General features: G+C 41.6%; 1 protein-coding gene across 1 annotated transcript in view; it reads right to left on the bottom strand.

Moving 5' to 3' along the window:
- STK39 (serine/threonine kinase 39) overlaps positions 1 to 12680 on the bottom strand; it is a 105476-nt gene that overhangs the window by 17934 nt on the left and 74862 nt on the right.

Below are 12680 nucleotides of genomic sequence, written 5' to 3' on the forward strand. Positions count from 1 at the left end.
TGTATTTCTACCCTTATTTCTGAGTGAAACTGTGCTTATGGCGCAGGTGGGAAACCTGCGACCCTCTAGATCAGTGTTTCCCAACCTTGTGCCTCCAGCTGTTTTTGGACTACAATTCCCATCATCCCTTGCCACTGGTCTTGCTAGTCAGGGATGATGGGAGTTGTAGTTCAAAAACAGCTGGAGGCACAAGGTTGGGAAACACTGCTCTAGATGTTGTTGCACTCCTAATCCCATCAAAATAGCCAATGCTCAGGAATGACGGGAGTGGTAGTCAAAGAACAGCTAGAAAGCTGAAGGCTCCCCACTCATACATCGCGAATTCTATATTCTGCCACTGAAATGGGGGGGGGGGGGCAACCATCATAAGGGTCTGAATCCACAGCACTGTGCTGCCCCAAGAGCTTTCAGGCATTCTTTTGAGACTTTATTTTCACAGCATCACTAAGCTGAAGAGGAGTAAGGTTAAATGAGAAGGAAGAAAACAAACAAGCATTACGGAATCGAATTCAAGAGAGAAGTGCTATCACTTGCCCAAACACTCAGCAGAGCCCTTACAAGCACGCTAAAGTCAGCAGGTTAAGTTTTATTTCTCTTTCAGTTTTATAAACTGAGCTTTCAACAAAAAATTAGTCTGCACATCTGTTTTGAAAAATGCTGCCCTTCTTATGTAAAGGGAACTTAATACGTAGGGCTGCCTCTGAAGACAGTTTGGAAACTTCAGCTAGTACAGAATTCAGTGGCCAGGTCGCTTACCGGAGGAAGAGGGTTACACCGATCTGGTCTGACTGCACTGGCTAACTATTGCTTTCCGGGCCCAATTCAAAGTGCTGGTTTTGACCTATAAAGCCTTAAACGGCTCAGGACCGCAATACCTCAAGGACTACCTCTTTCCATATAAACCTACCCGGACCCTGAGATCATCTCCTGAGGCCCTTCTTTGTGTGCCTCCTCCCCGTGGGGTCCAGAGGGTGGCAACATGAGAAAGGGTCTTCTCTGCAGTGGCTCCCCATTTGTAGAATGCTCACCCCAGGGAAGTTTTCCTGGCACCTTCATTATACACCTTTAGGGACCAGGCAAAAACGTTCCTTTTTAAGCAGACCTTTGGTTGATTTCACTGATGTCCTACGCCCTTTTGAAATGTTGGGGAATTTAATAAATATTTTTTTTTAAAAAAAAAACAACATTTTCAGGAATGGGCTGCAAGAAATCACTTGATTTCAGCCTTGAGATCACATATGCAAAATTCAACAAATCAGCAGGGGGTGGGGGAGTGAAAACCAGCTCACCTGGACAAAAGTTGGATCACCGGGTTTAGCTACTTCCCAACAGTGTCCATTACTATGGCTGCCCCTCACACCTGTGGGCACGTAGATTGCAGAAAGGCCACACAGTTAAGATTGAAAAGGCCATGGCTCAGCTGCAGACCACATACTTTGCATGTAAAAAAATTCAAAGTTCAATCCACGGCATGTCCAGGTACACCTGAGACATACTCCCTGAACCCCTGGGGAACTGCTGCCAGTCAAGTGTAGAGAATACTGAGGTAGATAGATTAAGGTAGCAACTTCCTGTGTTTCTGAAGTCCTGCTCCTGAAGACACATTTCACTGAGAGAAAACCTCCTCTCCTCACCTTCCACTAAAAAACAGAAAAAGGTATTGTGCATATAGACAGCTCCAGAGCAGCATGAGACTAATTTCACTCCTCTTTCCTCAATTCATAGTGATAGGTGTTTTGCTAGTACCATAAAAAGTTCGGTAGCGCACGGATTTTGTAACAGCTTTGTATGTAAGAATGCATATAACATAAGGAGATATTAATCCTGGCAATCCCTTCTAGAATACGCCTGAAGGTGGGCAGGTAGTTAACATTAGCATGTTTCTATTTAATTACATCATTTATTTTAACATTTTCGCTGAGTTCGGTGTCAATCTGCCCATGCAGGATAGAGCATGTTTAACATGTGTGCCACACACAACATAAACAACTTTATGTTCTGATAATGCGGCTAATCCTGCACTTCCACTTTCATATTGATTGACACTTTCCCATTTGTCAATAAAACAATCTCCTTTGCCCGAGGACAGAAGTGGGGGCATAGGGAGAGGAAAAAAGAAGACAGCCATCTCATTTTGGAAACAGCAAGTGGGCAAAGACCAGATACAAACATAATTGCTGTAGCGCACTTTTTCCCTCTCCTGGCGAATAGCTCAATCTGCTTGAAAAGCTAATAGCAGTGAAATGTGTTTTGCGGTCCATTATTCTTCTGTTCCTCAGCATGGAAACTGTAAGCAGACTCATATTTCAGTGTACCAGGCCATGAAGTCTTGCTGTGGGAAAACTAAATCCAACATCCAGGCACGCTCAGCCATGACTCAGAACTATTATCACTTGCTAAACACATATTAAGAAAATGTCACACAGTCACAAAAACACGATCACGCAAGAACAACAAAAATGGATTGGCAAGACAACAGATACAACTTTTGCAAAATGAGCGCAGCAAAAGAAGTATCCAGCTGCTAAGTATAGCAGGCGCGATTCAAAAGGTGAATTAATTTCTTGTTATCCCGTTCTTTAGTCAGACCAAATGGATATTGCATAGTGCAGTATTATGCAGCCAAACAACCATGCAGAACTGTTTCGATTAGTGAGAGGCAATGGTAAAGTTCATTTGCTGCCTTCAGTAGCTCCGACCATTAAACAGAAGGTTTCTTTTATTTTGAAGGGTGGAAAGTAGGAACTTTTCAGAGCCCACAGGAAGTATCAGATCTGCTCACAAGATGCTGGAGAGAGGGGGCTTTAGCTGAAAGCCCCATCTATTCACTTGCATCTGGACTCACACAGATGTCCCTATGAATATTAGGGGTGGAGAGAGAAGCAAATGGAGCTTCTTGAACCTCTCCTTATAATCTAAGAGACAGATATAAAGCTACTGTTAGTATGAGCCAATGCAATATGCAAAAAGAAAAGAAAGTATGACTTTGGATGCTGAAAGTGCAGCAGTCTACATGCAGGTGTATAATGTGAGTTACTGAGCTGTCCAAAAAGGTACTGAGTTCGATTTACCTTAATAAATTGAATCAACCATTTATATGTGATTTAAAAAAAAAAAAAATAGAGAGGGAGAGGTACTCAGCTGCTAAAAAAACGAAATTGATCATTCACACAGGTAAAAGCGGCAAGGTTAAAAACAAAAAATTAAATGTCTTACAGCACAGAGTACAATCCTACAATGCAAATAATAATAATAATAATAATAATAATAATTAAAAATGACCCTCAGTACTGTCCACCGAGAAGAGACTATTGACTGTAATTTGCAACTTAGGGCTTCAGGGAAATTAGGACCTCCTCCACAAACACTTGACTTATACTCTCTGTGGTAACCCAAAGTTCTGTTTTCACAAACCCGGAAACAATAATCTCTGACCTTTGTGTTTCTACATGCATTCTATATGCAAGGTGGACTATGCAAGGCGCATAGTCAGGGTTTTGAGATCTTACTTCCTAGGCTCTCCGTTCTCCGGCACAACTCCAAAGCTAAACTGTTTGTCCAAGAAGAGTTTGGATTTGATATTCTGCTTTATCACTAGCCGAAGGAGTCTCAAAGCGGCTAACATTCTCCTTTCCCTTCCTCCCCCACAACAAACACTCTGTGAGGTGAGTGAGGCTGAGAGACTTCAGAGAAGTGTGACTGGCCCAAGGTCACCCAGCAGCTGCATATGGAGGAGCGGAGACACAAACCCGGTTCCCCAGATTACGAGTCTACTACTCTTAACCACTACACCACAACAGCAGAGACCCTCTGGTACAGTCCACTGTTTTAACACAAAACACCACACCCACCTACCCAACTGAGGAGGAATTGTGGCATCCCTACTCTCTCAAGACCGGGGAGAATATTGGTGGATGAGGATATGGCAGTGTTTGTAGATCTCCAGATCTCTCCCTGTGTCCAGGAGGAGTTGTTTTGTAAAACGTTTGTTTCATCTGGATCTCAGTTCCTTCTTCGTTCTTTTTTGTACCCCTTGAGATAGCAGTTACAAGAAGTGACAAGAAGAGGTACCACTAATCAATGCACCATGGCTAAGAAACTAACTGAAGAAACTGTGGCTAAGAAACTAATCAATGCACTGTGGCTAAGAAGACGGGCCATGTACAGCTTGCAAAGGATGTGATAAAGGCCACTAAAAGGGGCAAACAACAGAGTGGTCAAGACTCTTTTCAGGGTAGATGAAGCCGAATGCAGATTTTAAGACAGACAAGTTTGGGCTCAGTGCGCAGAACATGTTGGTACAAGCATTAGGGAGGGCAGTGAATGCGTGGCCCTATGAAGGAGTCAAATGCAGCCAATGAGCAATGGATGGCAGAGAGCTATCTTGACTAGATGCTACTGCGTGCCTTGTTGGCACGACGATTGCTTAGCCAGTCACACTCCTACTGGAACAGCAGACGTTTCCACCAAAAGGTTACATGGCACAATGGTGAGATCCATTTCAGCAACTACACCCATCTCCAATAAACCCCATCCTTCTGTTTCCCAACAATCCTTCCATGACCATAAATCTCAATATTGACTTTTTTACTGAAATTACTTAACATATTCACACCCATTTTTGTACTAATCTGATCACTTGAGACAGGTTGATCATGGGATAAATGACATTTACAACAATGACTTTAAAAAAGGAGAGTGCCTGTAATTAGGAGGAAAATCTCTAGTGGACTGGATCAGAGGTGAGGGAGTGTGCCCGCCCCAAACATCCCCGGTCACCCACATTCAGAGGGTGTGATGCTGGAATCGAGGCAATTCACCCAAAATTCAGTGTATCTAGGTCCACATCATGCAGTCAATTGCCAGATTTTGTGTGGAAATTGACCATGTGGAACAGGCCTGAGTGGGCTGATTTTACTCTGGTGGATTCTGTTCAGTATTTATTCCCCTGCACAGACAGCAAGAGACCTCAGAGGTGAGACAAGCTGGCTCGCAATCCCCTCCAATGAGAGGTATCATTGGATCCGGTTGAATGCAGCTTAAATACATAGTGCAATTATTCTTTGAAAAACTCGAGAAAAACCCTAATAAATGATCCATTGTGTTCCCTGGTCTTTCCAAACATGATTTTCCTTCCCAGCTTCTAAAAATCCACTTGAAATGCAAGAGCAGCAAATAATATATTTCTTTTTCTATGTCTCTGGCACTACAAAGCTGAATAAAATTGAGTATAAAAATGTGATTTAAACCAAGGTACATAAAACCCATACATCCTTAAGAATAGCAGTGTTCTATAACAATTATTTGGGCAAAGTGCTTATATTAATCATTCATTATTTAGAGAAGAGCCCCATTCTAAAATAATTCACTCAACAAGGATATAGTAGGAAATTACTTGCATAGTTCCATATCTATATAGTAAAATATTGGCTGCCAGACCGCTGCATTATAATTCCTTATTCCAGTTTAATACCAAGAGTCTTACTGATTTTTGGTCATTTCACTTTTTATAGACAGTCTCATTCATTCCCATTTTTAAATGGACTGAGTCCTCACACATAAAAATACCTAGAACTCGCATTCATACTTCAAACTGACAGGCTCCCATGTACATCAGCACTTTTACTCGGTTCCCTTGTTATAAACATTTAGAATGTAACATTTCTTACAGGGCAGTCCATTTTCCCAACCTCCATTTTATCCTGTTCCTTCCATAATTCCTTCCATACCCTGGCCCTGTGCACTCTGCAGGCTGCCTGTCCTTCCTCTGTTCAGAGCATCTTTCCCTATACACAAACTTCATGGGACTGATAGTGGCTGGAATTACCACTCTTTCCTTCCAGAAAAATATTGGTTCCAACCACATTCCACACTATGCATCTGGAGCAAACATACGTGCCTTGGGTTGCATACAGTGTATGGAATCCAAGGCTGCAATCCTATGCACACCTACCTCAGGAGTAAGCCCCGGAGCAAAGCATGCACAGAATTGTGCTACATGGCCTCAATCCTAAACTTTAAAATGGCAAGTCTTGCTGAACTCAGTGTGACATACATCTGGGCAAACACTCTGCAGATCAGACTGTACGGCTGAAGACATTTCACCCCGCAACCGAAGTGCAAGCTTATTCCAACTGTCATCTCCAGTCATGCAGATTTCCAGCATTTTGTAGTGGCAGTGCTTCAAAAATCCTCAAAGCCTGTTAAAGGCTGCAGACAAATGTTGCATAAAGGGATGAGCATGCACACCAGATGAAACTATCAGGCAGCATAGATGCCGTTTGTCTCCAGTTCTCTTGGATGTTGTTTGCCTCCAACCTAAGACGTGCCGTAGTCTAGCATAGAGTCTTCATGAAATAAAAGCACCCGGGCTAATGTCTGATGTGGCGAACTTTCATTTCACTTCCCCAGCTCCTCATAAAAAGGGGGAAAGGGGAGAGTTTCAGCTAACAGTATAGCACAATGGCTGTGCTTGCCATTCACAACACTGACCTCTCTACAAGAGGAAAGTACTGTAAAATGCAAAAACAACATAGCCTCTAGCTGCTGAACACTACCAAACAGTACACAAACCAATAAACTTCTCCAGTGGGCTAATTCTACCTTTCTATGCGGAGGCAGCATTCACAATTTGTGTTTTTATTATCCAAGAGCTCTGGGTAAAATAAATTGGGGGAAAGATCGCATGATCTCAACAGACAGAACCACCAATTAAATGTAAAGATATCTTTGCAGTTGCCATGAATCTCTACTCGTTAACTCTCTCTCAGCTGGAAATGAATCACCGCTGGGATTGAACCCACCAACAATTGGAGCCACAACACCTCAGGCCCAACGCAAATTCCTCCCTGTGCACACAGCTCTCTGCAATGCTAATGTGAAGACACAGTTTTATACTTAACTCTAGTTAGACCTAGGAGGATGAACAGAATAGCCTTTACAATTGCACACCTAAGGAAAAGAAAATTCTTTTATAATCCCCACGCAACAGGGAACTGATGGTGTTCTCTAACAACATGCCTTTTGTGATGAATGTGAGACCATTACTACACATTGCGGATGAATCCACATGGCTACTTTACAATCACTGCGTTATCTGCTACACATATTAGGCAAGCTCCCCTCACACCCCAAGCAGCAGCTAATGAAAATATCTGATGGGAACTTAAAGCATATTTCTATGTATTCTAGCTACCCAGCATGTAGTATATAAAACAAATAAAACCGCAAATCCAGAAGACAGGCTTTGCAATGCAAACATGTCCATGGGCTAGACCAGGGATGGAGAGCCTCAGGCCCAAGAGACCAAATGGGGACCGCCAGGCCTCCCTATCTGACCTTCTGATGATGCAGGCTACAGTGGTACCTCGGGTTACATATGCTTCAGGTTGCATACGCTTCAGGTTACAGACTCCGCTAACCCAGAAATATTACCTCGGGTTAAGAACTTTGCTTCAGGATGAGAACAGAAATTGTGCAGTGGCAGCACAGTGGCAGCAGGAGGCCCCATTTGCTAAAGTGGTGCTTCAGGTTAAGAACAGTTTCAGGTTAAGAACGGACCTCCAGAACGAAATAATTTCTTAACCCGAGGTACCACTGTACATCCCTTCTCCTCAGGCCACATCCTTCACTGGCCCTGTTTCACCCCACAAGTGGTTTTGCCTGGCTAAAATGTGCACACGAACTCTGATAATACTTCTTCCCTGCCTGCCTGCCTACATGCCTGCCTGCCTGGATAATGGAGGGTTCTGTGAGTTTGTGTAAAAACTAGCCTGTTGCACAAAGATGAAATTTACATTGATTGCTCTGCCCACTTTGGTTGCTGACCCCCCACACAACGAGCACGCGGCCCTTGAAAGTCTTCTCAGAAGGGATGTGGGGCTTGGGGTGAAAAAGTTCACTGCAGCTCATAACACTAAACCATGGCTGCTTTTGCATATAGTCCTGAACCAATATCTTGTTCCAGTAGACTATGATATCGTGACCTAAAATTTTAAAGGCCTATACCAAAATGTGTATTATCATACTACCAGTTCCACAATTCTTTGGAGATTTTGGGAGGTGAGTGGGGGGAACAGCGAGAAGCAAAAATCACTGCCCCCTCCCACCATTTCATATTTTTCCCAATTTGCAGAAGCTCTTGTAGAACACCAAAGGTTGAAATAATCTCACTCTTATTCTTCATCATCATTAGGCTCTTACAAAAATCCAGACTTTAATTTCTCTAAATTATCCACTTAAAATGATGGCTGTCCTCTGTGACTGAAGGTGGCAGATCGCCTGTAGAGGTTATTGGCTTGCTCAACAGCGCTGAGATTCCATAACGCCTGGTTTCAATATCATTTAGTTCTGCTAATTTCAAAAATGTCATTTTAAATCCGGTCACCCCAATTTGGCACAGTCATTGCCTAAGTATTCTCAACACCAGCCACTGTTATGATGAAAGCTATCAGAACACACCACTATCTCAAGTATATCCAAAGTCTGCTGAAGATCAGTGCCATTGTTCCAAGGGCTCTTTGACCATGTTTCAAGATTTGAAATCACTCTGCTTGGAAAATGTGTGCAGGCACACATGGTGCTTGCCTGTTCAAAGATGGTACAACTAAGTCAATATTCAGCATTCCTCAGAACAATCGGAGCAAGCATTGATAGGAGTTATGAAGTGAACTTGCTTCCAGTGTTTCAACCAGAGATTGCAGTCTTGCATCCCTTGAACCAGTGAGCTTCTTCGCACACGAAAACCCACAAAACATTAATGTGCATTGAATCTGGAGACTCACTTGGAAGATGATGGGCATATTCTAACCTTTAAGGAATTAGACCTTGTTTGGGCAGTAAGATGTGCCTTTACTTGGTGATGTTGTATGTTCAATAGAAGTGAGGAATTTGATAGAAGACATTGCCTTCTCCCTAATGAGGTTCAAATGAGAACTCCCAATTTGCAGTTGCTGAAAATTATTGGACTTTCCATCTCCTGTGTGTGTACAGCCTGCATCTGTGGAAGAATTCTGACAGCAAGGAACTTCATACAAATTGGAACACATCCTGTCTTCCTCTCAATTTGGGCAAAGAATATAAATCTTATAGAACGGTTATACCAATCTTTATGAACAGGCTGTGATTAAGTGCCCATTCCCTGGGCAGATTGATTCCTAAACCACTCTGGGTAGCTTCATGAGGGGAATAGGGGCCACTGAGCATGTCTCTGCATCCTAAACAAACAACACCTCCCAGAATTATTTGGTATAATACCACTTTAAACATATAAATTTATCTCCTGAGAAGGTGATGTCAAGCACATGTCAAGCACGGGTGGTCTTTGAAACCATGCCTCTGAATAAACCACCCAATTCCAGGGTGGATATGATTTAAATCAAATAAATTTAAATCACTAGTCAGTAAGACTTGATTTAAATAATTTTTTTTGCAGAAATACTCATTCTTGCTGGTATAATCTTAATATTTGCAACCAGAAGAAGATTTCATTTTTGGAATAATAAATTTTCAGAGAAGTTTTTACAGTTTTATCAAAAATTACTGATTTTGTTATCCTAATAGAAATACATAGATAATTATGAAATTATTGTGAGGTTTAATAACTTAACTGTTTATATTTGGACAACTTTTCTGCTGTACTTTATTGGAAGGAGAAAAATAATCATTTCCTTAATAACAATTTATTTAACTAAAACAATAACATTATAGCATATGTATCCATGCTTATTAACTAATGTAGTTACATTTTTTTTAAAAAAACAAAAACCCTTAGACTGAGTTTTAGCACACATTAAAAACTTAAAACAAAACCTTATTTCCTGATGAATAGCCTTTGGACTATAATGTAACTTAAATAGAAAACTATCTTTGGAAAGATTTTTCCTCCAAAAGCATTTTATTTTAAAAATCCAATTTAAATTTTAAAAAATCTGATTTTTAAATTTTTTTTAATCATTGATTTTTATCCCCCCTGCCCAATTCTAATCCTCCTTACCCCATATTTACATGGGTACTTCCTTCACCAAAAGATTACTGACAAACCTTGGTTGCCCACCCTTCCACACATGGCATATCCTGGCACTGGGGTGTCCTTTGTCCACAGAGTAAATCCTAACCCTTCCCTCCTTGTCTGTCGAAACATATTCCATACTTAGTAACCTTATTCCTCTCACAATAAGGCTATTGAGCACCTGTCTGTTCACAATCCAACGTAATTGGTCTGAAGGCAGATGAGTTGGCAGATCTGCCAACTGTGAGTGCTAGGATGGATGCCACCCAATGGGTTCCATTAGGGAAGAAAGGCAGGATTTGCACACTGCAGGAGAGCAATCTTTACCAGTTATGAAAGCTATTTGGCATTCTCTGCATGTACCCATGGGTGGGAGCTATGCACAAAGTGTGTATGTAATGCCTAAGGCATCTGCACTGCCATGCACTTGGGTCAAATGGGAATGCAGCCATTTTTCCAATCATGGAAACGAGATGGTTATGGGCATGTGAAACACCCAGGGGCTCTGGCCCCAGCCTCAGCTCATGAGTAAGAAAATCAACTGAGGAAAAAAGCTCTCCACACACAAAAAAAAAATCCAGCCTTAAAGTAAAGGATTCATCTGACAGCTGCCTTAAATTAGAAGCAAGCAAGCAAGCTGAAGAAGGGGCTGAACACTCCAGTAGAAAGGAGCCAGCTCCAATTACCCATCCCTCCTGTTCAGCTCTTTCTTTCCTCACCGCCCATCCCTCTCTCGCACTGCCAATCTGCCTCTAGCATCCCCTACTCTGACTGCATCAAAATTTTCTGTATTGTTATATACACACACAGCATTTCTGAGGGGCGGCGGTGGGGAAGGAACAGTAATTTGGCTATAAATTACTGCTCTTGTGAGCTCCAGCTCCTCTTTCAGTTTTTTACCCTAAACCTCTTTTATAATTGCATTTACTTTACTTCTTTTCATTCTGGAAATAACTGACAAAAGTTAAGCACGGCCCTCCTTATTAGGTAACACTTGTGGGGGCAGGCTACTATATTAAGCCTCGGATGCTGAAAAAAGTTTTGCTCCCAAGAACGGAAGATGGGAAAATGCAAAATTAATCTTTTACAGTTCTCCCAACTTCTATTTCAAGGCTACTATAATGAGTTCACTGTCTCTCTGGATGGTGATTTACTGATAGAGTGTCACAAAGTCAATTTTACTATAAGATATGTTATCATGGTTTGATTTAAGTTTTACTGTTCAGGGAAACCTTGATAAAAATGATGCAATACACCTAAACGCAAGGTGGAGGGAAAGTCTTTGTGGAAGTAAAATCAAAGTGAACTGAAAATAACTTTGCATTAGAATTAACTTTCTAAAGTTTGCATTTTGACCATTTCGATTAAGCTGTAAAGAAGCAGTGTACATTTATGGTGCAAATTTCAACATGAATGTTATGCTGAAGTTTCATCATAAATGTCACTCGTTTCAGTTACTGCCAATAACTGCATCTCAGGGGCAGAGTTCAGAGGATCATATCTTAGAATCACCATTATTATCTGAAATATGAATGAGTCTTTTTACCGTACACACAGGTGGTTCGTGCATCAAGCAATAAAATCATAGTTGAATAAACCATATTTTCCAAGTTTATTCAAACTGGAAAACCACAGTGAATGGCTTTGGAAAAAGCCAAGCTATTAGATCAGTTTAAAACCGTGGGGAAAATGCAGTTCAATTCCATCTCTTCATTACGGTCAATGACCAGTAATGGGGACAAAGGGAATGCAATAGTATCACAGGTAAGTGAAACTATAAGGAGAATAGAGATGTTATTTTGGGCAGCAATTCAGACTCTGCTGAAACACACAGTTTTGGCCCCTCAAAGATCTGTTCACAGATCTCTTATCTCTTAGCTATTTTCATAGTTAAAAAAGCAGTATATAAATAAATTAATGTATGCATGGGTCTGGATTATATTCATTTTATGTAAATAAGTCCAACTCAGATTACACCAGATACTTGGAGGATAATTAAAGCCATTAAAAAGGAACCTTGGAACTTGTCAACTGTACTCTAGGAATAGCTGTCTTAATTCCTACAGCCAAAACAATCACTATATTCTAGCTGGAGTGTTCTGGATCTGTGAAAATACCACACAAGCCTAGAATTTTAAAATGCTTTGAAAAATAGTAAAATGCATAGTACCAGCTCTTGGCACAGAGTCCTCCTCTGTGTTAAAAAGGACACAGGTGGCACTGTGGTCTAAACCACTGAGCCTCTTGGACTTGCCGATCAGAAGGTCAGCAGTTTGAATCCCCATGATGGGGTGAGGTCCTGTTGCTTTGTCCAAGCTTCTGCCAACCTAGCAAGTTCAAAAGCATACCAGTGCAAGTGGATAAATAGGGACCGCTGTGGCATGAAGGTCAATGGCATTTCCGTGTGTTCTGGCTTCCATCACAGTTCTGTTGCGCCAGAAGCGGTTTAGTCATGCTGGCCACATGGCCTGGAAAGCTGTCTGTGGACAAACACTGGCTTCCTCAGCCTGAAAAGCGAGATGCGTGCCGCAACTCCATAGTCGCCTTTGACTGGACTTAACCGTCCAGGGAACCACCTCCTCTGGCACAAGCTATATATTACATTTTTGTCAAAAAATGCCAAGAAACAAGTATAGGCAAGTCAAGCAATTAAAGCTGGAGATCAAATATT

Source organism: Podarcis erhardii, assembly GCF_964252035.2.
Source record: "Podarcis erhardii genome assembly, chromosome: 1".
NCBI classification, from domain to species: domain Eukaryota; kingdom Metazoa; phylum Chordata; class Lepidosauria; order Squamata; family Lacertidae; genus Podarcis; species Podarcis erhardii.